The sequence below is a fragment of the Amblyomma americanum genome, chromosome 6 (genome assembly GCF_052857255.1).
Source record: "Amblyomma americanum isolate KBUSLIRL-KWMA chromosome 6, ASM5285725v1, whole genome shotgun sequence".
Classification (NCBI taxonomy): Eukaryota; Metazoa; Arthropoda; class Arachnida; order Ixodida; family Ixodidae; genus Amblyomma; species Amblyomma americanum.
Window position 1 is genome coordinate 8,078,675 of NC_135502.1, and position 27,878 is coordinate 8,106,552.

At 52.6% G+C, this 27,878-nt stretch overlaps 1 protein-coding gene across 4 annotated transcripts in view; it reads right to left on the bottom strand.

The window, feature by feature from the left end:
- LOC144136236 (uncharacterized) overlaps nucleotides 1-25,874 on the bottom strand; it is a 554,206-nt gene extending 528,332 nt beyond the window's left edge. For 2 of the 4 annotated variants that reach the window (XM_077668404.1, XM_077668403.1), the window contains exon 1: nucleotides 25,519-25,874. The gene's annotated coding sequence lies outside the window, so the exon portion shown is untranslated. The remainder of the gene's footprint in view (nucleotides 1-25,518) is intronic. The other 2 variants (XM_077668402.1, XM_077668401.1) reach the window with 1 other exon arrangement.
- Between the last annotated feature and the right edge of the window lie 2,004 nt (nucleotides 25,875-27,878).

A 27,878-nucleotide genomic window follows, 5' to 3' on the forward strand; every position in this document is an offset into this window, starting at 1 on the left:
GAACGCGTTGCCAACTCGCATCGCCTCTTTATTTCCCACGCGTGCCTCGAGCAGCTACCGCGTCCAGAGAACAAAAGGCCACGTTTCGCCGTCGTCGAATTTCTGATGCAAAACCAGTCACGCCATTGCATCACGTTCCTAACGCAGCGCAGCGCACGCGGGACGACAGGTGCAGGCGAGGCCGCGGTGGAGGGGACGCCAGCAAGCGGCGAGAATAAAAGACGGCCCCACACTGTCGACCGGGCCAGCTGCCGGGGCCTGCACACGAGCCGCAGCCGACTTGACTGCATTTCCACTCCTGCTCGGCTTTCGTCACTAGCCGAGACGCCGCCACGTCCTTTCACTAGCGCGGAAAACGCACAAAAAGCGCCTGTGTGCTGTGCGATGTCAGAGCACAATAGAAAGATTCCCAGGCGGTCCAAGTTACTCCGGAGCTCTCCACTTCGGCAGCTCTTTCTCTATTTCTTCCTTCACACCAACCTTCTTCCATTCCACCACTGCGCGGTCGAGGTGTCCTCCGAGAAGCGAGACGGTTACTGCACCATTTCCATTCCTCAAAACCAATTTTTTTTAATGGGGAAAAGGTGAGTTAACCAAAAAATAACACTCGTAAAATGCTAAGGTTCGCCTCACGAGTAGAACGCGAAAGCGTTACCGTCAGGCGTCAGCCGCTATCGGCTGCCGCGCGCGGCGGGGTGCTGGTTCCGCGCGTTAACTGAGCAACTGCGCAAATCCTCCGCCGCGGGTGCTCCTGGGACATCCGCCGCCGAAGCGTGTATATTCGAACACGGAGGTCTAGTACGGGCGTGCGCGCAAGCGGCTGCCGCTCGCCGTGGCTTGGATTTCCCGGCGGAGCAAGAACCCGGATATTAAGTTCAAGCGACGTGGTGTTAATGTCCCGCGGATTGGATGAGGGTGCTGCGACATGAGGTGGCGTCGCAAGAAGTCGGTCAGCGAGCGACCGCCCCGAAAGGGTCGCTCCCTGACGAATCGGTTTAATGCAGGAAAAGGCACATGAGTGGCTAAAGAAGGCGGCGATCCGTGGAGTTGAGCTTGTGACCGTGAGCGACAATGCCATCGAGACTCCGGGGTATGCAAGCGCTCGCGAAACCGCGATGAACGCGCTGGAGAACGAATCATCGCTGCGATTACATCCTAGAAACTCGCCTTATTCACTATGAACAGGAAGCCTTGCTTACAGTCTGACCCCAGGAGCCATTCAGTATGATTAATCCCGAGACGCTACCTTTTCCCTGCGTCACTGATTGATTGATTGATTGATTGATTGATTGATTGATTGATTGATTGATTGATTGATTGATTGATTGATCTTTTCCGAGAGTAGGCCGCGCACAAGACTCGATGGCACGAGGCGACCTATAATTTCAGGCTGTCCCTCGCTGCCGGCCTGAGTGCACTCGATGAAGCTCCCGAGGGCTGCCACCTTGGACTTGGCTTCCGCATAGCGTACTACATCTGCGAGGCTGCTAATCACCTCGGAGACAACTGCGAGCAGAAACAGGGCACCCTTGAGGCAGCCGCCACCTCCTCCCTATCGCAGCGGCAGCGAAGTCCGTCGAGCCGGCTGCGGGATTCCGCCACGGTCGTCGGCGGCGGGCTCCCCAGACAAGGGCATTGGACGGCAGCGTCCTTGGCGAGGCCGATCGCGCAGCCGACCGCGCCGCGAGCCAGCACCTGCGCGCGGGCAGCGGCTGCTGTCTAGCGCGGCCGACAACGGCGCATCAACAGCGGCGCCGAGCCGCGTGCTGCACGCGCTTTGAAGGGGAGCCTGTGCTCGCTCCCCTCTCGGACGTCAAAGAAATGCTCGGAGAGGAAGAAAGCTCCCCCAAGGTGGAGAAGTGGCGCACCTCTCGGTCAGTCCGGCGAATGCGCGGGTTCCTGAATACGACCATCCTTAAGGCGAACCCTCCTTCCGCCGGAGGCGCAGCAAGTGTGACTGGTTTCCTACAGAAGTGGAAGCGGCGAAACGATGCGCGGAACGGACAGTGCCGAAGAAAATGCTCGCCTCCCGTGCACGGTGGTGAACAACATTTTATTCCTCAGGAAGACCCCGCCACATGGTGGGTATCCCCGGGACACCCCACGACGGTGCCCCGTCTCTGGCCCGCTTTAAGATCGGAGCCTTTTGGGACTCCCTGCATTGTGGAGCAGTTGAAGAGGGCTGCCTCTCGGGTAGGGGTAAGGGGAAGGCCTCAGCACATGCCCACAACCTATATCGCTGATCTCTCCACAGTGCAGGCAACTCCCATCTATGTTAGGATCGAAGTGTTTGACTACGGCAGGACAGGCAACAGTTCCTGCCTGGGATTCGCACCAACCGAGCCGGTCGCATGTGCACGGGACCGTGTCGTGAGTGGCCCTTGCGCGTGCGCTCGCCAATGCGTCTGCTAATCACGAACCGTTGTCACGTGTCAGCACGCTGCGCATTCGCCTGCACAGAGGGCGCTCGCAGCTTCCACAGCGGAAGCAGTGTACAAAACATTAAGCATATTCTGGCAGAGACGCACATCCAGATATCGAAGAGGACAGGTGAGCCTCCCAGTAGCTTCGAGTTTTAGGGATAGCAAAAAGAATTAACGCATCAACATTCATCAGTATGATCATCACCCTGACTATGCCCACTGCAGGGCAAAGGCCCCTGCCATGTCTCTGCAATTAACCCTGTCCTTTGCCAGCTGCGGCCACCGTATCCCCGCAAACTTCTTAATCTCCTCCACCAACGTAACTTTCTGCCAGCCCTGCTACGCTTGCCTTCTTTTGGAATCCACTCCGTTACCCTTAAGGACGAGCGGTTATCTTGCCCTCACATTACATGCCCTGCCCAAGCCCATTTCTTCCTCTTGATTTTGACTAGGATGTCATTAACCGGCATTTTTCTTTGCATAGCTCGCTGCGGTGTCCTTAAGCTGAACCCTTTTCGTTAGCCTCCACGTTTGTGCCCCATATGTGAGTACCGGTAGACACAAGTGTTGGACACTTTTCTTTTGAGGTATATTCGCATTCCAAAGGCGGCCTGTCCGGAGCCAGAGATTCTTATAACCCTGCGCTGCGTCACAGGTCTGGACGCCGCCGTGGTCAGTTGCCCCGCAGCCGCTGGGGACTGAGGGCCGAGGGTTAATTGGTTTGTTCATAGAAGGGGAACAAAAGCAGAATGGAGAAATTGCATGAACCATTGCAGATATCAAAATACATGAACATGAAAGATTGCCTTGAACGAGGAAGGGGGGGGTGTAATGAACAGATTATGACTGTAAGTTAAAAAGTACGTTTTTGTTCAAACAAAAACCCACATTCATTTGCGAGGCCAGATGGCACTCGCCACCACCCCGAGTCAAAGGGTATGCCTTATCTATCTTCGAAATATGTATAGCCGATAACAGCAGTCTTTTGGCGCACGTGGGTCAGACTGCAGGCGTTGCAGATGCGTCACCTCTCCCGTACCCACTCCACACAAGAAGCCTCCTGCGCTGTAGTATACACCACGCACATTAACTTACTGCGCACTCTGCTCAAAGCGAACTCTCCATGCACAGCAGTGAAAGAAACTGAACACGGGCTGTGCACAGTTCGAAGATCCCGCGAAATGTAGCCTCCGCTCCAGGCGCGGCGCGCAGCTCGACAAGTCCCAGGCGCGTGCCCGCGAGAGCCGCTCGGCCACACAACACCCCTTTGTTTTGATTCCCGGCGCTCCTCCCACTGACGTCAGCCGCCGCCGGCTGTCATTCCTGCAGCGCCGGCGAAAGGCCACGCGGTATACGCTGCAGACGCGGGTTAGGCCTGGCCAGCACAGTAACCGCCAAGGAACATTACCGCAGCGCCGCAGTGGGCGTCGGACAAATCACGTCTCGTTAGTGTTCCTGCGGCCAGCCCGGCAGTGTGCGAGTCACCATTCGTTCTCTCCCAGCAGATACTTTCGCGACGCAGTGTAGACACACAGCCACGTCTGCGTCGGTTTTCAGTCCCTAAGCTGCGCCAAGCAAACAACTTTTTTTCCCCACTCGACGCTGGATTATCTCCGCGGGCTGCAAGCGATTCCTAACTGTCTGTGAAGCGGTGCAGAAGGGGTGCGCGCCGCTTTTTAACTAGGTGCGTTTTCTTTCACGGCGCTTCCCGCATCCCGTCGCTCTTCGGAGCTTTCACCGCCGCCAGCATCAAACAGTTGCATCGATCACGGCGCGAGGCGCTGGCGCGGCTGCGTGCACACGACCACAGGCACCGACTGTCGGAAGCTCCCACGAAGACGTCGGTACAGTGCGTTGTCGGCGTTTCCGGGAAGATGCTGCCCCGACAAGTAGCAGGACGACGGCCTCGGGCATGGAGCAGCGAATGAAGATCTGCGCCTGACCTTTGGGTTACCGAAAAGGGCGCAGTACCTGCACGGCGCATTGCTATGTGTGGGCACAGATTCAATGTCGCCGAGAAAGAAGTCCGGTTCGCCTGTATACTGACAGTGGTGGGGTTCGGGTGCCACTTGACGGACCCTCGGTCAAGTCGACGCCCATTCCAACCACGACCGCAGTGCCGTCGATTGAAGGAGTAGGTTGACGGGCGAAAGAATATGACTGGCTTTATTTACATTTTTTACAACGTGAAGGGAAGACAGGAAAGTCTCTCTCGGCCACACACTGGTGGCCGAGTTTTGTAGGGCTTTAGTTTCCTAAAGACGTTATAGATGGAAGACGGCCCTGCCGTGGATGGAGTCTCCCGTAAAGTTCACTTTTGCGCACGATCACACACCCCCGCACATTGAAAACGCCCCAGTCAAGCGTTGAGCTTGACGGTGAGGAGGATGACGTCACAGTTGCGCAGACTGCACTCTTCGGCATGTGAAGTGCCACAGGGTCGTCTATGATCGAAGTTCTGCGCGACGCTCTTTGGGGTTGATGACGACCACACTGAGACAAACACGCGGTTACTGGACCCAGAAGACACCTCTCCAGGTGGTTCATTGCGGCCCGCCTGGGAGCAATCTTCGTCCAGTAGACAGGGGGTGCTCTGAACCACATTCTTCTGCCCAAGTAGAAAAATGTGTGCCAGCTGCTTCCAGGCGAGACTTGCTATCGCCGTTCCTAACAATACAGTGCGGTCCTTTCGCGTTCTCAAAACTGCGCTCCTGAGCTTCTTGTTTGCTGCACTCAATTACAAACATGCGCTTGCTCGAATATGCGGCAACAAACGGACCAGTAAATTAAGCAACTAGTACACTGAAGCAGGCTCTTCTTCCTCATCCTTACGTTTCGACAAAATGTAAATAAATCCAAACTCCATCGTTCCTTATCAAGCAAATCCTTCACCCGACGGTATTCCTGTCCTGGACGGGAACGGGCGACGACCAGCGGCACCCGAACTCCACCTCCAATAGTGTCCCAGCTGTTCGAGAACCGGTCTGCGTAAAGGATCCACCACGCTAAACGTCCCAGCTAGTCAACTGCATCGCTGTTTGCGCGACAGCGCGGCTTGTTTGTTTCGAAGAGGATTCCCTGAAAAGCAACGAGTCTTGGTTCCGCAGCATCTCGATAGTGCCGAGTTCGCATTTTCGTCTCAGTTTAAGGTTACTACGATTCGTGTCTCGGTCTGACCAGAAGCGCCGTCGCTTGCTTGCATGCAGGCGCGACGCTTCGTCACACGGAATTACCGCCCAAAGGGAAATGCTGTTTCTTCGAAGTGAGGATGGCCAGGTATCCAACGCGATGAAGTCTATAGTCGCCAGCGGGCCCTCGACTCGTACAAACGCCGACGAAATACGTGCAAAGCCACGTTCTGAAAGCCAGCGTTACATAGTTGTGTAGAAATCCCTAACTTCCGCGCAATCATTTTTGTTTTGCTCGCCTGGCTTCCTAATCTCCCAAAGCACGCATGCAGGCAAATGTCGTGACCATAATCATCGTTCGCAGACGGCGCTTCACTCGCGTCCCGCCCCGACGAAGGAGCCCCCCGCCACCAACGGAAGCAAGGCGCCGGCAGGAGAAATATGCGGCAATTTCAGCTCCGCAGGGTGTACCCCAGGAACAAAGCTTCCGATGAGCTACAACGCGCGGGACACATACACCGTCTGCAGCGCTCTACGATTACCTTATGCATCCACAAGCTGCGAATTGTACGCCTCGACTTCCGCGAACGTTCTCACGAACACGATCATCGCCGACCGCCCGCGCCAACGACAGGGCACCGAAGAGAGCGCTCCTCGGTGAGAACGCGAGCACAAACCGAACGGCGCGGGAGGGTTCCCACGAACGGGAGCAGACTCCCCCGCCAAGTAGTCACCTCGGCGCTTCTCCTTCGACCGCGCCACCCGCAGGCATACCCGACGATTCCCTTCTTTTTCGACGAAGAGATGCCTGCATACAGAGGCCGACAACAAATACCGCCCTTCCCAAGCTAATTACAAGTCGAGCCGAGCCCGCAACAAGACGCGCGCCTCCGCTGCAAAAGCCCGGCGGCATCACTCCGCGCAAGCGTTCCCAGAAAAAGGCGGCAACGGCAAACGGGGCCAGCGCCGGCCGACCCGCTGCAGGCGAGCCGAACGGAGCCTCCTTCCGTCGTAGGACACCGGACCGATCAGGCAGATGGCCAGCAAACGGGCCGCACTGCGCTTGCGGATTGGTGCATTCCACAACGCGAAATGGGCGGCGGGGAGCAAGAGGCACAAAGACAGATGCCAAGGGGCGAGGCGATGCTAAGCAGGCGTGAGAATTTCTTCCTTCTGAGAAGCTGTCAAAACTAACCCAGCCTCACCATCTCTCAGCCTTGTCACATTTAGCCAGCGGCGGCCGCGTTTCGGTGGAGGCGAAACGCAAAAGGCGCTCGTGTACTGTGCGATGTCAGTGCACATTACAAATCCCAGGTGGCTGAAATTATTCCGGAGCCCTCCGCTACACGGCACCTCTTTCTTCCTATCTTCTCTCACTCCCATCTTCCTACCTTCCCTTACGGCGAGGTTCGGGTGTCCACCGAGTAATGTGAGACAATTTCTGCGTCATTTCCTTCCCTCAAGAAACGAGTTTTTCAATTCACGGCTTATGTGGCGGTCCAGCAAAAAATGTTTGCTTGCAACGCACTTTTACCAGCTCATACAAAACTCCGCGACATGATCTCCATGCTCACGGTGCCGCTTAATATAGCTGTGGCATCGGTAATTGATAATGTGAAAATAATTCCACTCGCGCATAAAGCTATGAGTATTCTCAGAGGTGTAACGTCCCGAAGCGACACAGGTTATTGGGATGCCGCAGTGGAGGGCTCCCGGATTAATTTAGACACCCTGCGGATATTTAACGTGCGCTAACGTCGCACAGCACGCGGGAGTTTTTAAGGCGATAGCCTTTAATGGCCCATACTCGCGGTGACCGTCCGTCCGTCACATCGCCACCTAGGTCACGTGACCTTGTGATGCCACGTGACCTTCACGTGATCTACAATTTGAGTAAAAATTGCAAATCAGTGCAATGAGTTGCAAACGGCTTTCGCCTTCCCGCAGTTAAGAGATATCTAAGTGCCTCCAACGAATTTTGCATTTCGATGTAGGCGAAATGTGGTCGCCGCGGCAGCGATTCCATCTCGCGACTATGGTAGCAGCTGCCGAACGCCAAAACCACTCAGCCACAGTGGCAAACCCTCAAAGCTGACAGAAAAAAAGATGAAACAATGGAATTCTCGTAGCGGGCTCGATGCCTGCGAAACGGGCCCAATATCTGCCCACGGAAGGAACACATCGGAAGTGGGAAACAACACGGCCTGCTGCTTACAGCCGTCAACGACGCGTACCCACGAAGTCTCAGGACGCCCGTCAGTTTGGTCCATGAGCCTCAAAGAAAAAATTGCTGGTGGTTTAGCTCTGGTTAACCCTGGTCGAAAGCGAAAAGCTGCACCTCCCCACGGCTACGTTTGTGGACGAGCGACTGGCGGTTGCCACAGATAGCCATACTGACATATACACAGTAGTAGACATTTTTTATTCGTTAAACATCTTGCTTTCTTCGAAACGACATTAAAGGCGCTCACACAAGACATTATATATATTTATTATAGCCTCGGTGATATTTACAATTGTATTCTTGCTCGTTGTATGGGGAGATATGGAACCAAATCGGGTTCCAAGCGACGCGCAAACCCTACCGATAATTTCAGAAAGCCATATTGAAAAAGAAATTGCTTCTTTTTTTTTTCGGGGGGTGGGGGGGGGGGAGGAAATGGCACATTGTGAGACAGGCGTCATTCCCTTTTCTTAAAACCACCTTTCATTTTCCTTCGCTTCCGGCGCGGTTCGGGTGTCCGCCGAGATGTGCGAGACGGGCGTCAGTTCCTTGTTTGACCTTTAGTTACATTCAAGGTCAAACTTGCGGCACCGCTGACGGCTCGAAAAGCTGGCGTAGTGAAGCTTTTCGCTTCAAAACATCCTGTTCCTCCAGAACAAAACCGGTACGTCTCTCTCCTTTGCTAGAACAACGTCTCCGCGTTGCCGCAGCCAGACAATATTATATATCCCGCGCGTGCACTTGACGCCTGCGATGTGGCCGCCGCTATTAGCAATCGGCTGAGGCGCTAACCGACTAGCGTATACCGTTCGAAAGGAAGCCCAAGTCAACACTGCTAACTGAGAAGCCTGCTGCTTGTTTCCGCGCTTAAGTACCAACTGGCGCGACGCCATCGGCCGTATAGTCTCCTTGCTTGCCAGCCACTGCGAGAGTTCATTCGCTGCTGCACACGACTCCGTCACCTAACGAGTTCGTGCGGCAACTGAGCCAAGTCTTTGAGGCACTGATCTCTTTCTCCGTTCCGTAGTTTTATTCTTCCCCTCCTCTCATGTCTTTTTTTTTTCCAGGGCTCACCGCGTAACATCAGCTGTGGGTGGCTGCAAACTCACGATATGATTACGCGCCTGTCTAACGACACACTCTACGTGTTTCGGTGTTGGCCACAATGAAGCGCCGAGTTTGAGAAAAGAAAACTGAAATATTATCCACTTTTAACGTGCAGCAAGAGATCGGGAGAATGAGAAAGACTACACTACACAGGAGTCGTTACTAACGCAGAGCGAGTGAGCGCTGAATGCGCTGTCATCGCAGGCACATCCTTCATCGTAAGTCTCCGCGACACACAGCACGCTTTTCAGCCGTGCAGTGGGAAGTGCATGACGCTCCAGAACCTCAACTCGCCTCCACATCGGTAAGCCTCGCGCTAGACAATTATGACACCTTTCCGTCTTTAGGTGGGGGTGAAAGCAAACCGCATGTCCCGAAGACTTTTGAACGGGGCTCTGTCTTGATACTGCTGACGGACGTTTCCTGGAAAGTGCGTCCACATCAGGCGACACGATCATCGCGGACGCGGGGTGCAGTCCATTACGAATTCCGTGACGCCGACAGCCGACCAGGAAACTCGAACGCCAAGAGGACGGGACGCGACGCGGCACTGGCAAAAAAAAATAAATAACCAATACGAGGCAGCAGGGTAACATGCGTGACGACGCCGTCCCCGCGGGGTCTTTCTGGGCATCGCACTCCATTTGGAGCTAATTGGTCGTCCCGAAAGCAGCGCCGCCGCCGCGACAGCCGATCAGGCCGTCAGAATGACGCGCCCCGCATTCGCGCCCTTCTCAGAAGTGATCGGTCTATTCGCCGAGGCTCCAATGAGTTGCTCGACACGAGGGGAGGAGGCCGCGCGAGCCCTCGAAGCAGCAGCAGGAAGCGCCTTTGCGTTAATCGGGATAACGTGCACGCTTGCACGCTCGTGCCCAGCCAACATACAAGGCAATTAAAAAGTTTAATGAGAAGCAAAATTAAACGCTCTTCGTCCAATAAAGCTCGTTGATAGTACAGCGCTCGTCCCGTTCCTTCAGTACGTCCGCGTTCGTATTTCTGCGTTCCGATGGCTTCCTAGGCTGCAAAGTTCTATATATTTTTTTTCTTTTTGCTGCAGCCACCTGTATAAGGAGGGCATCGCTGCTAATACGCGCAGCAAGCCGTTCGACAAATACAAACAATGTAGTGGAGAACACTCGCCCTCCCCTTCAGTTCGCACTGATGTGCCTCGTTGGCAGCAGCTCGATCCCAGCACAGTTTGCTCTCAGAAGCACGTCGCCGGAATCGGCTATACCTGTTGCCCGCATACATTCGCAGTGTAAGCACAAGCGAGAAAATTCCGAGAGATCAGTCTGAAGGAACATAAGCCCTGCTGAACGCGTGTACGTCGCACCAGTCGGCAAGGGAGACTATAGCGATTACCAACAAGCACGACTCACGCGTCGAACTCGCCCGAGGTTCCGCATCGAGCCTTTGTTATTTTTTTTTTCCGCCGGGCAATCGTTGGGTCCCATTCCGTCAAGAGGAAGAGCCGAGGAGCGCCCTTGAAAGAAGGGCTCTGTTTGCTGCATGCACAGGCGAGCAGAGTGTCCCCGCATAATCACGGGACACGCGAGCATGCATAAGCTGCCCGTTGTTTGGCACGCACTACGGAGGGGCGCGTCCAAGTACACTACGCGTCTCCGCCGGCGTCGTCATGCGAGGCGCATACGCGCGAGCGTACACTACGCAGGAATGCGTGGCACTGAGGAGGAGAGCAAGGGGCACGAAAGGAGGTGAACCCGGGGGAAAAAAAAATAAAACAGTGCAAAGTGCAGCGGTAATAACTCAGGCTCGAAAGGATTAAAAAAAAAAAAGAAACACCGGAGCGTGCCTTCGCAAAGCGGCGCGCCACACAGCGCCAAGGTAAAAAGATGGAGCGAAAACAAAACTCCGCCGAGAAAAAAAGAAAAAAGCAAAACGAAAGAGGAGGAAAGAAAGTGCGGCGGCGGAGCCCGTACATTCCTGGCTTTCTGTTGCGGCACGCAAGTGCATGCTATTCAGAAGCCGCACGCTGCTGCCGCCGACACGACGGCCCCACCGCTGATATGCACACGCTGGCGCGGAGGATGCTGCGGAAATCTCCCAATTTGCATAGGGCCGCGCTCGGTGCGGACTCGGCGAACGAGCGCAGGGGCGACGTCGAGGCGGAAGGAACTGGCCAAATCAGAAACGCGGCAGCACTGCGCGCGGTTCAAACATCCTGTTCGCAGAAGAAATCGTCTCCGCGACACTCCGCTGGCTCTCGGAAGAGAAGCAGGCCAGGCGCAGTGGCACGCGCGGCGAAACGGCCAAAGCGTCTCCGCGTCCGTCATACATCGCCACATTCAAGTGCCCCTCTTGTCGTTGGAGTCACAGCTGCTGCTGCTCCCAAGTTCCGCCAGTGCTGTCAAAATACGTTTCCTGCAATTTCGCCCAAGTAACGAACGTGGCGATGTTTAACAAACGTAGATATATATCGTTACCAGACGTTATGAGCTGTGATAAACACAAAGCGGTACCATCGGTGCTACCTTGTCCGAGCCAGCTAGGCAGCACTCTGTTCAAAGTATATGCGAGGAATTGGGTTTTTTTTTTTTTCGGCGAGCCCAAAAATGTCCTCGCGTCAGCTGTTAGCGACTCTTGCGCACTTTGGCGAAAGCGTGCATCCACGCGACGCTCTAGACGGCACTCGATCCGTCTCACACATCAGGTGCAACGCTGTGGAATTTAGGCATGAAAAAAATAAAAAATAAAGGAAAGCACGTTACACTGGGCTTGTTTTGAAACTCCGTAAATTCAACCCCCTCGAAAACTACTGAACTTGTTTGCTTGCCTCATTTTTTTTAATCCACACATCTTTCCTTTTCCAAGAACTACTGACAGTATACCAGGGCGTGCGCAATTGTCCCCGGCTTTGACTACACTGTCACATGCAGTGACCTAAGAGCCGGGTGTTTTATTAGCCCTACGAGATCGTTTCTACGGAATCCAACCACAGGACGTCCACTCGCTTACAAACTGCACTCTCGACGACATGCATGCTGAGCTGCCTTACGATGAAGAAAAAACAGGCGATCTCTAGCGCTCATTGACTTCTTTCAATTACCCTCCGCACGCCCCATAAAAACGTGAGGCAGCGCTTCGAGGGATGCGGGGATAAAGTCGTCCAAGAAGCGTTTACTGTTTCCGGCCGGCCCTGAGCCAGAGCTCCACATTACGGAGATACACTATCGCGCCGCGACCTGTCCACGCAATGCACGATAAGCGCCGGCGACACGTCCTCGCAGTGTACACGGTCAGCCCAATAGGACGCGCCCGCCCTTCCATCGCAGCGTTATCTCGCGCAAAGCGCTTGTAACTTTTCTCGGAACAACGACAGTGGCGTCGCTGCCTTAGAGAGGGACGGCTGCCGTTATTTCCGCTTACGAACACTGAAGCGCGTCGCTGCGGCATCCGGCTAACCGCACCGGATGTATCAGTTGGTGCACTTCGTGTTTCGGAACAAAAACAAAATTGATGAGCCTGAAACAAACATAAGAACTTGCAACTTAAGTCCTATGAAGACCGAATCCACACATGCAACGCAGCGCCAGGAGGCTATCATTTACAGTCTATCCCGATTATATCGAACTCGGATATTTCGAATAACTGGCTATATCGAACACATGCATTATCCCCTTGGCAATGCCACGTAATATTATAGGGAAGTCGCGCGTTATACCAAACTCCGAATTCGCCGACCGTTCGATCCAGGCCCCTGCAATTGGCTCTTCTCCAAATGGCGCTCTCTGATCACTTTTCGCGCGCGAAGACGGGTCGGCTGCGCGGCCTTTTTGGGCGCCTGCCGGCAGCGCTCGCGCTGTGACGCCTCGTGACGGGGAGAACGGGGTGTGTACTTGAGGATGGCCTCTGGTCTACTGTAGTCATTTTCTATGCCACGTCGCTGCCGTGCGTTGAGGTCATTCAACTAAGGCCAGGCGACAGACCTCGTCTGCGAGCTTCGCTCGCTTCGCTGCCACAGGCGCTGCGGGAACCAACTCTGCTTCCATTTCAGTGAGATTGTTCTTTTTGAAGTGTACTCGTAACCGGATTAGACATCTTATCATAGGCGGTGTCTAGTTCCAAAGCAATACCCTCTGTGGTATCGATGCGAAGCAGGTTAGGTCTAGCAACGCCTAGCAGGCGGGGCGTTGCCAGCACGCCGGCGAGCGGACGTCGCTGCAAAAGGCGCGCCACTGGCGTAGGTATTTTCGCTGTTTGGTTACATACACGCTTATCCACTGCCATTGTCTATACATCGAATTATCGATACATCGAACTAATTCACCATACCCTTCGAGTTCGATATATCCTGATTCGACTGTGCCAGCCTATGGAGCTTTGCAGCATAAGCTCAGCTTCACCTGATGACCTAAAAGAGAAGTCAAATCGAACGATTTCAGGTCTCAGGCAACAATAATCCTTTAAGCCCCCCCCCCCCCCCTCCTTTCGCAAGATGAAGGTTGGGTTGGTCAACAAATTAGTTTTTTTCATGTCCAAAGTATAGGCTCTCGGCTACAAGGGACAAACTATGGGTTCCAAGTTAATTTCGTTCGCCTGGGGATCTATCATGCGCAGATACCTTAGTACTCGGCCGCTTCACGATTTCATCTCTGTCGAAATACGGCTAGTTTTTTTCTTTTTTTATAGGGCTGCTAATCAAACTACATGGCGAAAAATTTGTTAATTGCATTGAAAACGTTGTGTATCAGATACCTCTTTCCTGTGGCAAGCAAAATGTAGGACAAATGAGCAGATGCCTGAATGACAGGCCTCGGGCGCATGGCCGTGACGTGAGGAACGTGTGGGAAAAGTCTGTCAGCCTACTGTCACGACTGTCAATGTGTACACGATCTAAAAAAAATGTCGTTTTAAAGGTGCACAAAAACCGGCTGACACGTGAAGTAATTGAGGCTGAATGGACCACACTTTTGGAAAATGACTGTGTAAGTAGCCCTTCTGTCACGCTGTCGCCAAAGGAGCTTGCGTATCTGGGTGATAGGCTTTGCAACTCAGTGCACTTACTGACGGTGCAACTGTGATACGATGGTATGAAAACCATCCATGCTGTTTGCAATAAATCACTGCTGGAAGTTAGAGCTGCGTGTGTCCGTCTTCATCAGCCACTGTCTTTTTTTTTGCGCTATGTTTTTCCCCCAGAATCATGAAAAAACAAGCCCAAGCATCTACCCTTGTGACGTGAAGCTTGCGTGCATTGAATGGTGACACGACTTGAGATACTGTCCACACGTAAAGAAAGATTTGCTGTCATATGATTCCAACACTCTCAACAGGACTATCGCATCTACTGACAGTGTATCTTGCCTGCACTAACGAAGTCCTGTCAGCATGCAAAGCACGCAAGATTTACGTCACATGTGTCCAGGCTGCAGAAGGAAGGTCCCCCCCCCCCCCCCTCACTCGCTCTCGGCGTGACGCAGTCCTTGTTGCAAAAGTTGCAGGGCAGCAAGCAGAACAACTGTCCACAAGACGCAAAGAACCATTCGAGGTCGGAGGTCGTACCTTACGTGCACCAAGCCTCTCACAGCCTGAAAAAGGTATTTTCTGCTCCACGAAAGTTCGCTGGCCTGTGTTCACGCATTGAAGGGAAAAAAAATGCAAGAGTGCGCTGTAAGACACTAAACGCCCCACGTAGACTGCAAAAAAAAACACAAACTTTGTACATGAATTCCCGCTTACGAGCGCCAAGGGTTGGGCAAACCGGACGATGTCTTAACGAGCGTCTGCGTGAGCACAAGCGTTCATTATTAAAAACGGCCGTGGCTTAGCTTGGTTAAGCCTGGTGATTGCGAAGCTTCTCGTTCTTCTTCCGTCTCCGTAGCTCGCTGATGCTTCCTCTTTGTATTCTGCCGAGCTGCCTTGTTCGTAGGCACCATCGTAACATCTGGCTGTATGACTGCCTTGGCGAGAGGAGCGGAGCTGTTTTATGCAGCTGGTGTGACGTCACTCTGACCGTAGCGCCCCTGGTGAGAGGAGCGGGAGTTAGGCCGCCGTTGGTGGCTACCGCCTCGCCTCGCGACGGCGTGAGATGGGGCCCCGTTTTTAAACAGCTGGTGTGACGTCACTCTAGGTCACGTGGTGCGACGTCACGCAGCGAGGTAACGCTAAAGGTCAATGGTGCCTACCACCGCCTCGCCACGGAACGGGCTGAAGTGCGACCTAAAGTAGTATTGCTTCGCAATAAAACAAAGAAAGGTTCCCACCTTCCAGATCACTGTCAAGCCTGCTCGGAGAAGACTCGTGTCGCCTGCGAGCCTTCGTACTGTGAAGCGTTAATGAAGGGTCGAGACAAAACAGAACGTGACCTTGTGGAAGCCTGTTTTATCAAGAAACGAGGACATATGATTGCATTAGTGATACGTCCGTGGTTCTTCGTCGGAGTGAAATGGTATTTCTTGATTTGTATCTATAAACAGTTGAATTTTTGGGCTCCACGCCTTCGTCCAGTAAAGCTCGTTGAAAGTAGTACAGCTAGTCCGTGCCCTTACTACGTCCGTGTTCGTATTTTTTGTGCTCATTTGTCTTTCCTGATACCTTGATATGCAGAGATGTGCCTTCATTATTGTGAACCGCTACAGGCAAAGATGCCCGCAGAACTTTTTGCAAGGGGGGGGGGGGGGGCACCCGATGACCGGGGATGGGGAGGCGGTAGGTTAGCACCAAAAAGGCACTACTTGTGGTAGTGCATAAAAAATATCCGAAATTCCAGGAGGGTGCGGGGGGAGGGGGGGGGAAGAGGCAGCCGCCCACCCCCTGTTTACATTGTTTACATTGATCTGAAGTGCTTGACAATCGTTCTCATACACAGAAAATGAAGCAAGGCGTATAATGTTATGTATTAAACTCTTTAAACAATAAGTTGCGTATTTAATTAACTATACTATTTAGGCTGATTACCATGCAAAAAAAAATAGCTTCGGTTTCATGTAACTGGGACAAAAATAACCATGGGGTGCTATCTAATACGATTGGCCTCCTTGATTTTCATTTCAGTGCAGTACAAGCTTACAATCCTTGTGAGGGGCGAATTTATGGGTCAGGTTTGGGGGCTTGGGGGATGGGATGGCGAAATTTCGTCAGAGAAGGGGGGGGGGGGGGGGGGGAGAAGGCTCTCAGTCCGTTTCATACATCAGGTGCCACGCTGTCAAAGCTAGCGTTCTTGTTTGCGCTGCCTCCATCCGCGGCCAAAAAGTAATGCGTTCCTTGTGGTGAGCGAAACATTGTAAATGCTTTGCCTGCAGGCTTATTATTACATGACTCATTTGTCATGAATTTGATTAAATGCGCTCTTATTGCAGACGACACGCTGTCGTTTTCTCGTGACTAAGACTAAGACCACTCGGTCACAGAACAAGCGCGCGAGTAACACGCCTCCCTTTATTTTCCCATGCGGACTACTTCCGTACCTTTAACAGCGTTGCACCTGATGAATGAAACGGAGTATAAGTGTATCGGTCGAGGTTTTCTGCTAAATGCACGTAGCCGGCAATTCGTACTAAAACTCAACTTTTCGTGATAAGACTGCGCACATTTCTTTGAATTCAGAAAGAGAAAGCATCAAACTGTTCCCTCAGAGTTCGCTGTCTTCAACAGCCAGCACGGCAAGTCTTTCACTGCCGTGACATGACCGCCAAGATTGGTCATAGTATGTAACGTGTAAAGGTGGCTTGCAATCCTGAAGGGCGTTTCGTACGAATATGCTGGACTGCAATGCGCTGATCAAGCTGCGTAGTTTTTTGCTAGTGCATACAAAAAATATATTGTTTTCCGTCAAAGTTATGACTACATTGCCACAATTCTATCAACAAAAACGACGGAATATAATTAACGGTTATGACGTCAATCAGAATGTGTACCGTCAAAATGGTACCAAAGTAGAGATGACTCCGATATGAAATGAAAAAGTCGGTCTGCACAGAAGAACGAATTGTGCCGTTGAAAATATGTCAAGGACTTTGTCCATCCGGAGAAGAAGCATTTAGAGCTAGAGAAAAGAAACTGGCTGGCGGTTTAGCATTCTTAAACACGAAATATTGCACGAAAGCACGGTTTTTTGCAGGCGGACACCACCGTCAAGTACCTGAAAGCGCGACTGAGGTGTCCACTGGCCAGAGAGACAATTATGCACTTCTTCGACTTTTTCACAGTCAATGGCGATGTAACCAATATAAGGCGGCGGCCTATGCTCCGGTGCCGCGTTTCTGCAGTAGTGTTGTCAACGCCAACGCATATTGCTCTAGTGCCGTGATTCACCGTTGTTCATGCATGCCAACGCATGCTGCGCCGCGGTGGCTCAGTGTGCTCGGCTGCCGACCCGAAGGACGCGGGTTCGATCCCTGCCGCGGCGGGTAGCATTTCGATGGAGGCGAAATGCTAGAGGCCCGTGTACAGTGCGATGTCAGTGCACGTGGTCTAAATTTCCGGAGCCCTTCACAACAGCGTCCCTCACAGCCTGAGCCCATTTGGGACGGTAAAACCCCCTTAAAGCATGCGGCGCACATCTTTCTAGCCACTACCGCCACATAGCTAAAAGCGCGAATATTAGTTTGATAGTAGTATCAGTTGATGAAGAAGACTATGTGCAATGCTCAGCGCGAGAGCGTGCTACAGTTTAACTCGAGGCGTGATCTGCAGCGGCGACAGCCTAGTGCTCTCGCGCAGTGGACAGAGGAGCTGATCTCTTCGCGCCGCCGCGGGTTTGAATCCTAGTCGCGGCAACATTTGATTTATTTATTCATGATTAGCCCAAAGTCACCCCCAAGCTAAAGCATCACACAAACCGGTGAGGCGGCTTGACCTCGTAAAGTAGTGCTATCGCACTGAAGGTGTGCGCTTTATTTGCTCAAGGAGCAATCACTGGTTGAACAAGGAGAGCCTAACCCCTTGCATTCTGGAACTGCCTATGAAGGGCGAATGGACTTAGAAAAGATCATCCAAAGGAGAAGTTCGGTGGAATCGTTGATTTTTCTGAGCACGTGACTTCAGGCCATGCCGAATGCACGCAGCTATTCCGTTTGCCACAACCAAGATGCGCCCGTCGAGGTGTGAGTGACGTCGAAGCGACGTAAAAACACATGGGGCGGAGTCTCGCTGAGCAGCATCATGCCGCAGCGAGCAATCGTGCTTCAAATTTATTTCTCAACATGGATAATACAGCCAGAGGGAACGGACAAGTAAGCACAGCACTAGAAGTCCACTCTCTTCCTCCACTGCCTCCTTCTGGCTATCATAGCCAGCAAATGCTGACGGGATCAATGAATGGATAAATGTACTTCAGTAGGGCTACAATACACTCGCCCCGGGCTAAGTACGGCTAGGAGTGCGCATAGCAGGCGACGCTGATTATGCAGCGGTCGATAAGGGCCGCTGAACTGCCCGACCCCAGCGCGCTGCGTACACGACCAGAAAGACATGCATCCGTTGCGACCGCTCAGTTTATGCAAACGTGCACGTCTGACCCCGCGAGACGGACACAGCTGCGAGGCGCTGTCGTCACACGACGTCAGCAGCGCGGAAACTACACCGCGCCGTCAGAGACACACCTGTTCCGCCCGAGAACCAGCGTGGCTCCTCTCCTGGCTTCAGCCACGTACTCTGCTGCGTGGCGCGACGGCACCCTTACTCTGTAAATGTTGTTGACACAATTGTGCGCGATGCAGCTGCTTTCACTCTCTTTTTCTCTCTCCCTAAATGCTATTGAACGATGGCACAAACCCGTTTCGCGTCTTTCCCGCTGACTGAACCGAAGGCCCTTGCTCCTGTCGTGGCGTCTCTGACATTTTGCGCGTTGATCTTGAACGGCCGTCAGCTGCGCCTCAAGCTCCTGGATTTCACGAATGGAGGCGATCACAACTCTGCTCAGAACTGTCCGAGAAAGAAGAAAGAAAGAAAATAGGCCGGGCTGAGAAATGCTACAGATCAACGACAACTGGAGAGCGTAGACGGTACACGCAATTCGCATGTTCTTCGCGGTCATGCAAGCACCACTTTCTCCACGGCGCTGCGCATGGCGTCCTTGGAGATCTCCTGAGAATTATGAAAAAAGAAAAGAAAAAGACTGACGGAAAGAAAAAAAAAACCTGCAGTCCCGGTCTACATAATAAAACAAAACGCGGCTGCGACGCTTCGGGGAGACAAGGTAAGCATATCTTACTAACCTACTCGAATAGCGATACCACACGCGGCATCGCCAACATCGCCGAACAATCCGTGCGGTATGCGGGGCATCGCACTTCCCGGGATTGCGTTTCAGAAGGTACTCGTTGTGCCCCACACAGAGACGCGCATCCGCTCGGCGAGCAGCTCACGCGCCGCTGATTTTCGCATTGCAACATCAAGTCGGGTATCGGCCGGCCAGCTATGTAAACAGCGATCCCCTCGAGGTTCCGCTTCGACGAAGCTCGGCAGATTCCGTTTCACCACGAATCTCTTCAGAGTTGAGACATTTCTCTGCAATCGAGGAGGAGAAGGCGAGCTAGTCTTCCTTTGAAGCTCCGCAGAGAACCAGGCGGCAAGAGAGTATAACTATGACTTAAGGCCTAATTAATTACACTTGCAATCTAAAAAAACTGTTGCATAGAGGAGAACATTAAGTTAGTAAGTGAACTTGACACGGCTTCCACTTGAAGGTACCCAATGTAGTTAAACTTGAAAGAAAAGTATGGAGACATTCCCGCCGTGAAACTAAAGGTAAACGCTGCTAATGCTCGACACCAGCAACCAGCAAACCGCTAAGTCGTCACTACGTAAAGCAGGGGTCTCAAGCAGCGGGCCTTGACGCCAGATGCACGCCCCTTTCTCCACAAAGCGTCGTGCCCTAACAACGTGGTTTCTTTATCACCCAATCGCCCCTCTTTATCTATCACTCTTATCGCCGGCCGGCTGTGCACGGTATATTTCTGGCAGGTCAGCGGCCACACTTCGTGTACAAATCGAGGGATAGTAACCTCTTACCTCCGCACCACGCTTCCCGTCTGCGAGTCGCTTTCGCTGCGTCCGAGGCGGCGGGAAACAAAAGTATCATAGGCAGCACGAGGGTTAACCCAGCATTAAGCAGAACACGCCGCATTAAAGGGGGCAATCACCTTCCGACAGTATTCGCCGCAACACAACACCCTGTCCACAGAAGGCGTCTGCAGGAACGCTCTAATCCAGTTCCGTTTGGCATTGACAGGAACCGTGGACTATCCTTCCCTACGAACGTCCACGCATGCTGGGAGTGTCCCGAGTCACAGACCAGCCCTCACATTCCAAACTCCATACCGCAACCCCCTGAGGTGGCTGCATGCATGGTTCAGGTCGCCCGCTGTATACATATAGATGACAATAAGAAAAGAAAAACTCTTCAGATCCGGTACGTGTCAGCTCAAAGACAATTAACTCGGACTTGAGTTGTTTAAAAAAAAAAAAGTTTATTTCTCTCTCCCTCCACGTTCGCCGCCTCTCCCTCCTCCGACTGCCGACAAAAACTTGTCAAAGCGCACTGCGTGGCGAGGTCAACTTCAGATCCTTCACGGGCGGCTAATTACCTCATGTTAAGCCAAATTAAAAACCCACTGGGATTGGAATATACTGAAGTGACAATAAACAGCATACAGGCTTTAAAAAGATGCAACAACTGTTATGGCGCCTGCGTTACCCCCGAAGCACGGCCAGACTGCTCCAAATCGTCGCAGGCACAGCAGCAATTCGTCTCGCCAAATCGTTCTCTCGCCGGGATGGACTCACTCAAGCGAACGCTAAAGGGACTCTACCGCACCAGAAGAACAGCAGAATAATTTGGTGCCACACAGCCAAAGCAGTTTTCCATTTTTACAGCACAGCTGCCCACTATCAGTCGCCACAGTTCTTCCCCAACCCAACATTTTGCACCCACGGCTGTCAAAAGGTCACTTGTGCTCTCTTGAACGGATTTATACATTACTTATCATTTATCATGCATTTATCATATATTTATGCCCGCAGTGCATGGGCGGAGGCACATTTTTCTTGGTTTTCTTTTGGGATGTCTGGGCTTCCCTGACGGCGCGTAGCTTCCTTCGTATGCGCGGGAAAAACACCAACAACAAGGAAGCACATGGGATGAAGCGTACTCACAACTGATTATTTGAAACTACGAACGTCTACCAACTTGTACACGTTTCGATCCCTTCGCTTGCTCCGTGCTACATATGCACAGATTTTCGTTCATCGTATGCCACTATCTGTCTCTACTTCCATTATGCACGTCCCATTCCCAGGCGTATTTCCAGTAAAATGAATATGCATCTCCTTCCCTTCATTTATTTCGCCATGTATATCAATATTATCAATAGTTTGCCTGCACTGAATGCAAAGCCCTTCGTGAGGTGCAAGTATTTCCCCTTTTACATTATAGCTATCCGTTAACAACGACAGCATGCGACCATATTAATCTTACGAATGATTCTTCTCATCCGTGCTGCCTAAAATGCAGCGCTTCCATAGATGTCGAGAAAAAAAATTCGGCAGAGAAGTCTGCTTACGTATGGGAATGCAAAGGCATTACTGTCCCTGGCTGCACTGATACCCACCAACACACACACGCGCGCGCACATGACCGGAACGCTGTACGACGAACGGTGGTGTTACAACTTTGGTACGAATGATGTCGGGAAAACTGGCGCCACATTGAGGTCGGCCAGTGGGGAGTATATACAGACTAACGACATGCACAGAATTGTCTCAAGTGGCGCTGCTCGGCTTGCTGTGCGTCGAACGGCCACTTGATGACGTCATCTCATTTTTCCTCCCATCGCTGGGATTTTCTGTACACAGGCCGCTGTCTTTCTCGACTATAATCATGCTTGCGCCTTAAAACACACGGGTGAAGGATACGTGACCATTTCCTTCAAATCGTATAAAACTACACAGTGTGGTCTACGACCCGTGTTCGGAGTCAAGGCAGCTGCACGAGCCCGTTTCTCTCGGAGAAAGGCATCATAAACGGCTATGGCTCTGCTGGAGATTTTGAAAGCGTCGCCAAGTTCATTAAACAGCGCAATGGTTATAAGTTATCAAAGCGCATGCCTTATCATGGTAAGTTTCGAGCACGGAGGACTCGGTAGCGTGGGTGCGGGAAAAGCCTCTTAAAATTTCGCGCAAGTAACCTAGCAGGAATATATGCACCACGCCAGATGTCTTCTCGCTCGGAAAGTTTCACCTGTGGTGCTAGTCTCACTGTCCCCCTTGCGTAGAGCAGCTGCAGTCAGATAAATGAAGATTTATCGAGACGCCTTCTAAAGAGCTCTGTCGGTGGTGGTGGTGGTAAAAACATTTATTAATTATAGAGAGAGGTGTTGGGGTCCGTGACCTGAAGGGTCACGCCCTTACAACCACTAGGTGGGGATGCCTAGTCAGGCAACCCATTGGCGGTTGCCGTAGCCCGGGCACGCTGCGTTAAGGCCCTTTGGGCCTGGAGGGTGTAGCAGCCGGACAGGGTCGCCTCCCAGTCCTCTCGGGTGGGGTTTGGGATAGGGGGTAGGGATGGGGTCTGCTGGCAGGCCCACACCATGTGGTAGGTGTCCGACACCTCCCCACAGTGTGAGCACCGCCCGTCGAATTGAGGATTGAAATGCTTTAGAGTTGCCGGGCACAGCATCGTGTTAGTGAGCAGGCGCAGGAGTACCCGCTCGTTGGCCTTCCCCAGCCCTTTGCAAGGAGTGGGAAGAGTTTGCTGGGTGGATTTGTAGTAATCGCATATTTCCTTAAAAGTGTAAACCGGATTGAAATCGGAGTCCTGGTCATCGTCGGATCCCGAGGGAAACGCCCGGAGAGAGAGCGCGCGGGCGGCGGCGTCGGCTGCTTCGTTTCCGTGGAGGCCTTGGTGACCTGGAGCCCAAATAATAGATCGGTGCGCAGGATCGGAGTCTCGGCTACAATTTTGATAGATGCGATAAGCCAGGGGAGTAGCCCACCCTTGCTCGACGTTTCGACAAGCCCCTCGCGAGTCGGTGATTATGTATTTGGAGGAGGAGTCGGAGGCTGCCAGGGCGATGGCGACCTCTTCTGCGTGAATTGCTGACTGGGCCTTGAAAGTAAGGGCGTCTACTGTTTTGCCCTCGTGGACGACCGCGGCCGTGTACCATCCCTTGGGGTCCGGGCCGGAGGCGTCCACGTAGAAGACTCCTGGTTTATTCCCAAAATGGCGGTCCAAGGCTTCCGCCCGCGCCTGGCGCCTGCCATTATGGTCCTCTTTGGACATGTTGGTGGGGAGAGGCCGCACGTGGAGGGCGCGTCTCCAGTGTACGGGAAGGCGGCATCTCTCCTCTGTGAATTGGGTGTGCTGGATGTGAAGTCGGGCTAGAAGGCGGCGACCCGACCCTGTCTTTGTGAGACGAGTGTATTGGTTGGTGAGCTGGGCCTCCCGAAGCTCCCTGAAAGTGTTCACCATCCCCAGTCCCATGAGGTGGCTGGTAGAGGTAGAGACCGGGAGGTCCAGCGCGCGTTTCATGATTTTGCGGAGGATGACCTCGAGAGCATCCTCTTCCTGTTTCCGCAGGTGGAGGTAGGGAGTCGAATACAAGATTCGACTGGTCACGAATGCGTTCGCCAGCCGTAAGGCGTCTTTGAGTCGTAACCCACCGCGCTTGTAGGAAACCCGGCGGACCATGCGGCCCACCTGGTCCCCCACCTGCCGGAGCTTGGCGAGTGTTGTGTCGCAACGTCGCTGGTTGTGTATGAAGAGTCCGAGGACTCTGATTTCCTTGGATTCGTTAATGGGGCCGCTTTGCAAGGAGAGATTGATTTGTGTCGAGCATGTGCGCGAGGGGCGCAGATGCACGAATTCCGATTTCTGCGGGGAGCATTGCAGACCACAGTCCCGGGCATAGCGGGCCACTATGCTGACCCCGCGTTCCACAACGCAGTGTTCTTGACACCCATTCACGACCCCCCCCCCCTTTTTTTATTTTCTTGCGTCTTTTTGAATGATTCCTTCACAGATGCTCAACCACTGCCAGAATAAAATACGAAAAGAAGTCATTCACGTCATCACCATGAACACGACAGAGATGGTATATATACTTAACTCTACAATTGGTACTTCATAACGGTGTTGCCGCAGTAATAAAAAACGGTCATGCCCCGTTCCCTTAATGCCACACCCATTTCGAACTTGACGCCTAGTATGTCCCGTTTCTCGCAGTGCAAACAGCGTGTGGATGATGACCTTCAAGCGCGGCATTCGGGCGTCCTATCACTTCAGCGAAATGTAACTATACAATTCGAATGCGTCCGCTCACGGCCATTACGTGAAGCGCAACTAACATTCGAATGCATCTTTCCATGATCCTCGTCTTTCTTCACTACGCACGCAGAGCGAAAAGGGAGAGAGATCTGAAATCGCCAGAAGGGGCAAATTGTAAGACGGGGCGATATGCTGCTTGCGACGCAGCAGAATACATAACACCAACCAGACGATAAGAAGTGAGAAGGGAGACAGTTTCGCGACTCCCCAAACAGCCCCGGTACGTAAGGGGCACCAGCGAGATAGCCGCCGAAAGAGAGAGGTTACTCTCCGTCATCAATCAGCCGACGACGAGCGCGGCCTTCCGAAGGGCCACGCAAACGTCGCCTTCAGCTATAGAACGAGGGGGCTCGCGCTGTAAAACATACTTGCAGAGAGATTAGCATTGGCTTCAAAATCCTCCGACTGCGCGCCGCACAGAGCGCCAGATAAGCGAGCTAATTTGCAATCGTCCATGCACCATCGCTACACCACCAATCGGAAGAGAGGGGGGGCGCCTTGAACTTCGCTGAGAACAGCTGTGGCAAGCAGCTGGCGTCGTCCGCAGTGGGTCGCGCACTCGCAAAAGGAAAGTCGGCAACGGCGGAACATGTACCGCTACGCGCACCCGCAGAGCTTTCCTAAGTCACTGTTCGTCCTTTTTGGTCGTAATTTTGCACGCTGATTTTGATCGCAAAGGGAGGAAACTGGCGAATACAGGGGGAAAAGGAGCAACACGAACCTGAAGCCAGATGCGCCGAAACGAGCGGCTCTTTTTCTCACCCGCCTAGTCGCAGAGGTACCGCGTTCGCGACCTTTTGCGTGCGCAGAGCCGAACGATGAAATATCAAGCAGGAAGGAGCAGATACACCATACACCTCTGTGGGTTATTACGCGCTCAACGGATCATGACGTCACATTTCAGATTGCAGCAGAAATCGCCATGAGCTGGTCGGCCTGGGAGTTCCAGGAGCTGCACTTGAGTCTTCTGAGCCACTGCTAGACAAGCAGAAGGCGCGAAACAGCCAAACGCTCACTTTGGCAGCAACCTACGACACGCGGTCCTATCGCGCTTTCCGGCCGGGTCGGCGCCTTGGGCACCCTTGGTGATCGCATCGACGCGGCTTCAACACCATCCCGCCGGTAGTAGTAGTTACTTGGGACACCGTGCTATTAGGCGCGCTGCTAACGGCCACACCTGAATGATTGCTTTTAACATAAGCATCTAGCAGCGCAGCATGTTCAAGCGGGATAAAACATAGGTGAGCCACGGGCAACTCACATGGTGCGGCGCCGAGCGTCTCTTGCTCGTTTGCCGCTGCAATTAAAGCGGTTGGAGTCACGCTGATGATACGAGTGTTTTTTACTCACCTTAATTGGGCATCCAAACGTTGATATGAGCTATTCCATAAAAAAAGTGACCGCCTAGTACAGCAAGAGTCGTAGGAGCGACGAAGAAAAACGGCAGGGCGTGAAGTTTTGCGGTGAGCACAGGCACGGGCGGTTCGGATTATCCGGGCGCTTCGGAGGAGCTCTTTCTGCCGGAACACAGGAGCACGGGGAACAGCAACACACACGCACACTCATGCAAGGCAGCACCAAATGCATTAACTGTAGACGGAGCCAAGAAGCACGTCGAAAGCACGCTGAAAAAATATCCTACGCGCGAGCGAGCCACACAAACAAGGAACACATGCGGCCGACCGACACTGGCCTCCTCCGACAAGGAGCGAGCGGGCAAGGAGGATGGAGGGAGAAGAACTCTCGCAGTGCAACGCGATTTCTCGACGCAGCTCTCGCGCGCCATGGCGGCGCGCGTCGTCTGCTAGCTAGAGCTACTAGAGCGAGCCGGACATGTGACGCAACAGTTCGCGAAATCAGTGTCTTCAGGCACGTGTTGACCGATTCATCCTTTGCAAGCTACATTCAGATATAATTTTAATTGAATGATCATCTTGCTAATTGCTACAGCGCTTTGCACGCTCTTAAACGCACTAGACAGAGGGTGGAAGCACTCCGTTGCCGGCTGCGCTGGCTAGCGCTGGCTGCGTGGAGGTTGGCTCTTAGCCGACAGGAAGTGCATGGCGTCAAATATAAAATATAAAGAGCAGCCTCGCGTTTTTCTGCGTCGCCTGCTCTGCAAACCTAGTTTATTTTCGCGGCATGTTGATGCAAGATCGCTGTCACCGCTTAATCCAGCAAGATTTTGGTGCAGGCCATGTAGCGCTTTAATTTTGTATGGACAATAGGGAAGAAAGTCTGGCTCTGGCATAGATTTGGCTCTGGCCAAAATTTAAATGCAAAAAGCGACACGGCGCTCTAGTTGTGATTAACACTGACGCACTTATATAGTAATGTATAATGCCAGCAACTGTGTACATTCTCCTACTCGCGCCGTCTTCTCATGAAGACTCTGAGACAAAGAAATAAATGAAGTAAAGGCAAGTGCAAGACAGAAGATCTCTATTACGCTCTGTGAAGTACACAAAATATTCAAAATGCTACCGCTGTCCGAACCATTGTTGTACCACCCAGGACGTTCTCACAGCTCATATCCCAAACGGCTCTTCATAACATTGGGGTTAAACACGAAAGTTGTTAAATGTGACGCAGCCCTGTCAGGTCATCACAGTAAGGTCCTCCCTGCTAGTTCTTTGTGAACCGTATGTCACATCAGGTTTGCGCCGTGTCCGCCAGCCCTTTGTGCAGAAGCACACGCAAAGAGAGAGACATTCGCGTGACGAAAAGCCCTTCGCGGTACGCCGCACCAAAGTCCCTTATCGCGTCCTCTTATGTTTATTACGTTCTTAATGCCGTAGGAGGTACGCGATTATGCCGCGCAGGGGCGCCGCGTGTGGCGGCTGCGGTGCAGTAAATCAAAACAACGACGTCAGCCGGCTCGGCCGGAGGCGAAGGCCGACACAGGCCCCGCGGCAAGGCCGGCCTGCTACGGCGGAGCCAACCACTTTCGCTGAAGCCCTATAAGTAGCGAAAATAAAGTGCTTCTCTCTCTTTGCGGAACCCCCTGCCTCTTGATGGCGCACACCGCATCTCGAGCGTAAGATGTGGCAACAAAATTTAGCACCCTGAAAAAAAAAGGACGACGAAAGCCGAGAAACTCCGGCATGGTGAGGCTAATGATATTGATCAAATATATTATATCTAAGATATAATATCTAAATATTTATCGAATAAAAAGTTATCTACTGGGTCGAAGGGCTGCATTTCACAGGAAGAGTCGTGAGACGTATTCGCTTAGCTAAAACTTTGTACATTAATCTGTTTCGTCATTCGAGCGATAATAAATGGTGCCTCTCAGATTGCATCTTTAGCTCTCTCACTGCAGTTTGCTGCTCCCGCACCACTTCTGTACACCTATGTGTAGTATTCCAAACTCACGTGCTGTCGACGTAGGACGTATCAACCGCATTGCGTTCACCGCCCCCAAAAATCTCCTGAGCAGTGATCACGTTTATGGCACGAAAATATTTTATGCGGCAGTTAGTCAACAGAACCTTCCGTCATGTGTCAAATCATTAGTGCTCGTCCCTTTTACGAGGGTCAGTCAAAAACTAACTTTCAAATGGCTAAAAAATCGCAATCATGTCGTAAAGCGTTCTGTTCAGTGTTTGTTATTTTTACCCCCCCCCCCCCCCCCCCAATTATGTAGTGCATCGTCGTGATGACGGAAAGGATATGGCTCCGCTACAGTCGCGCCTTTGGATGAGTGC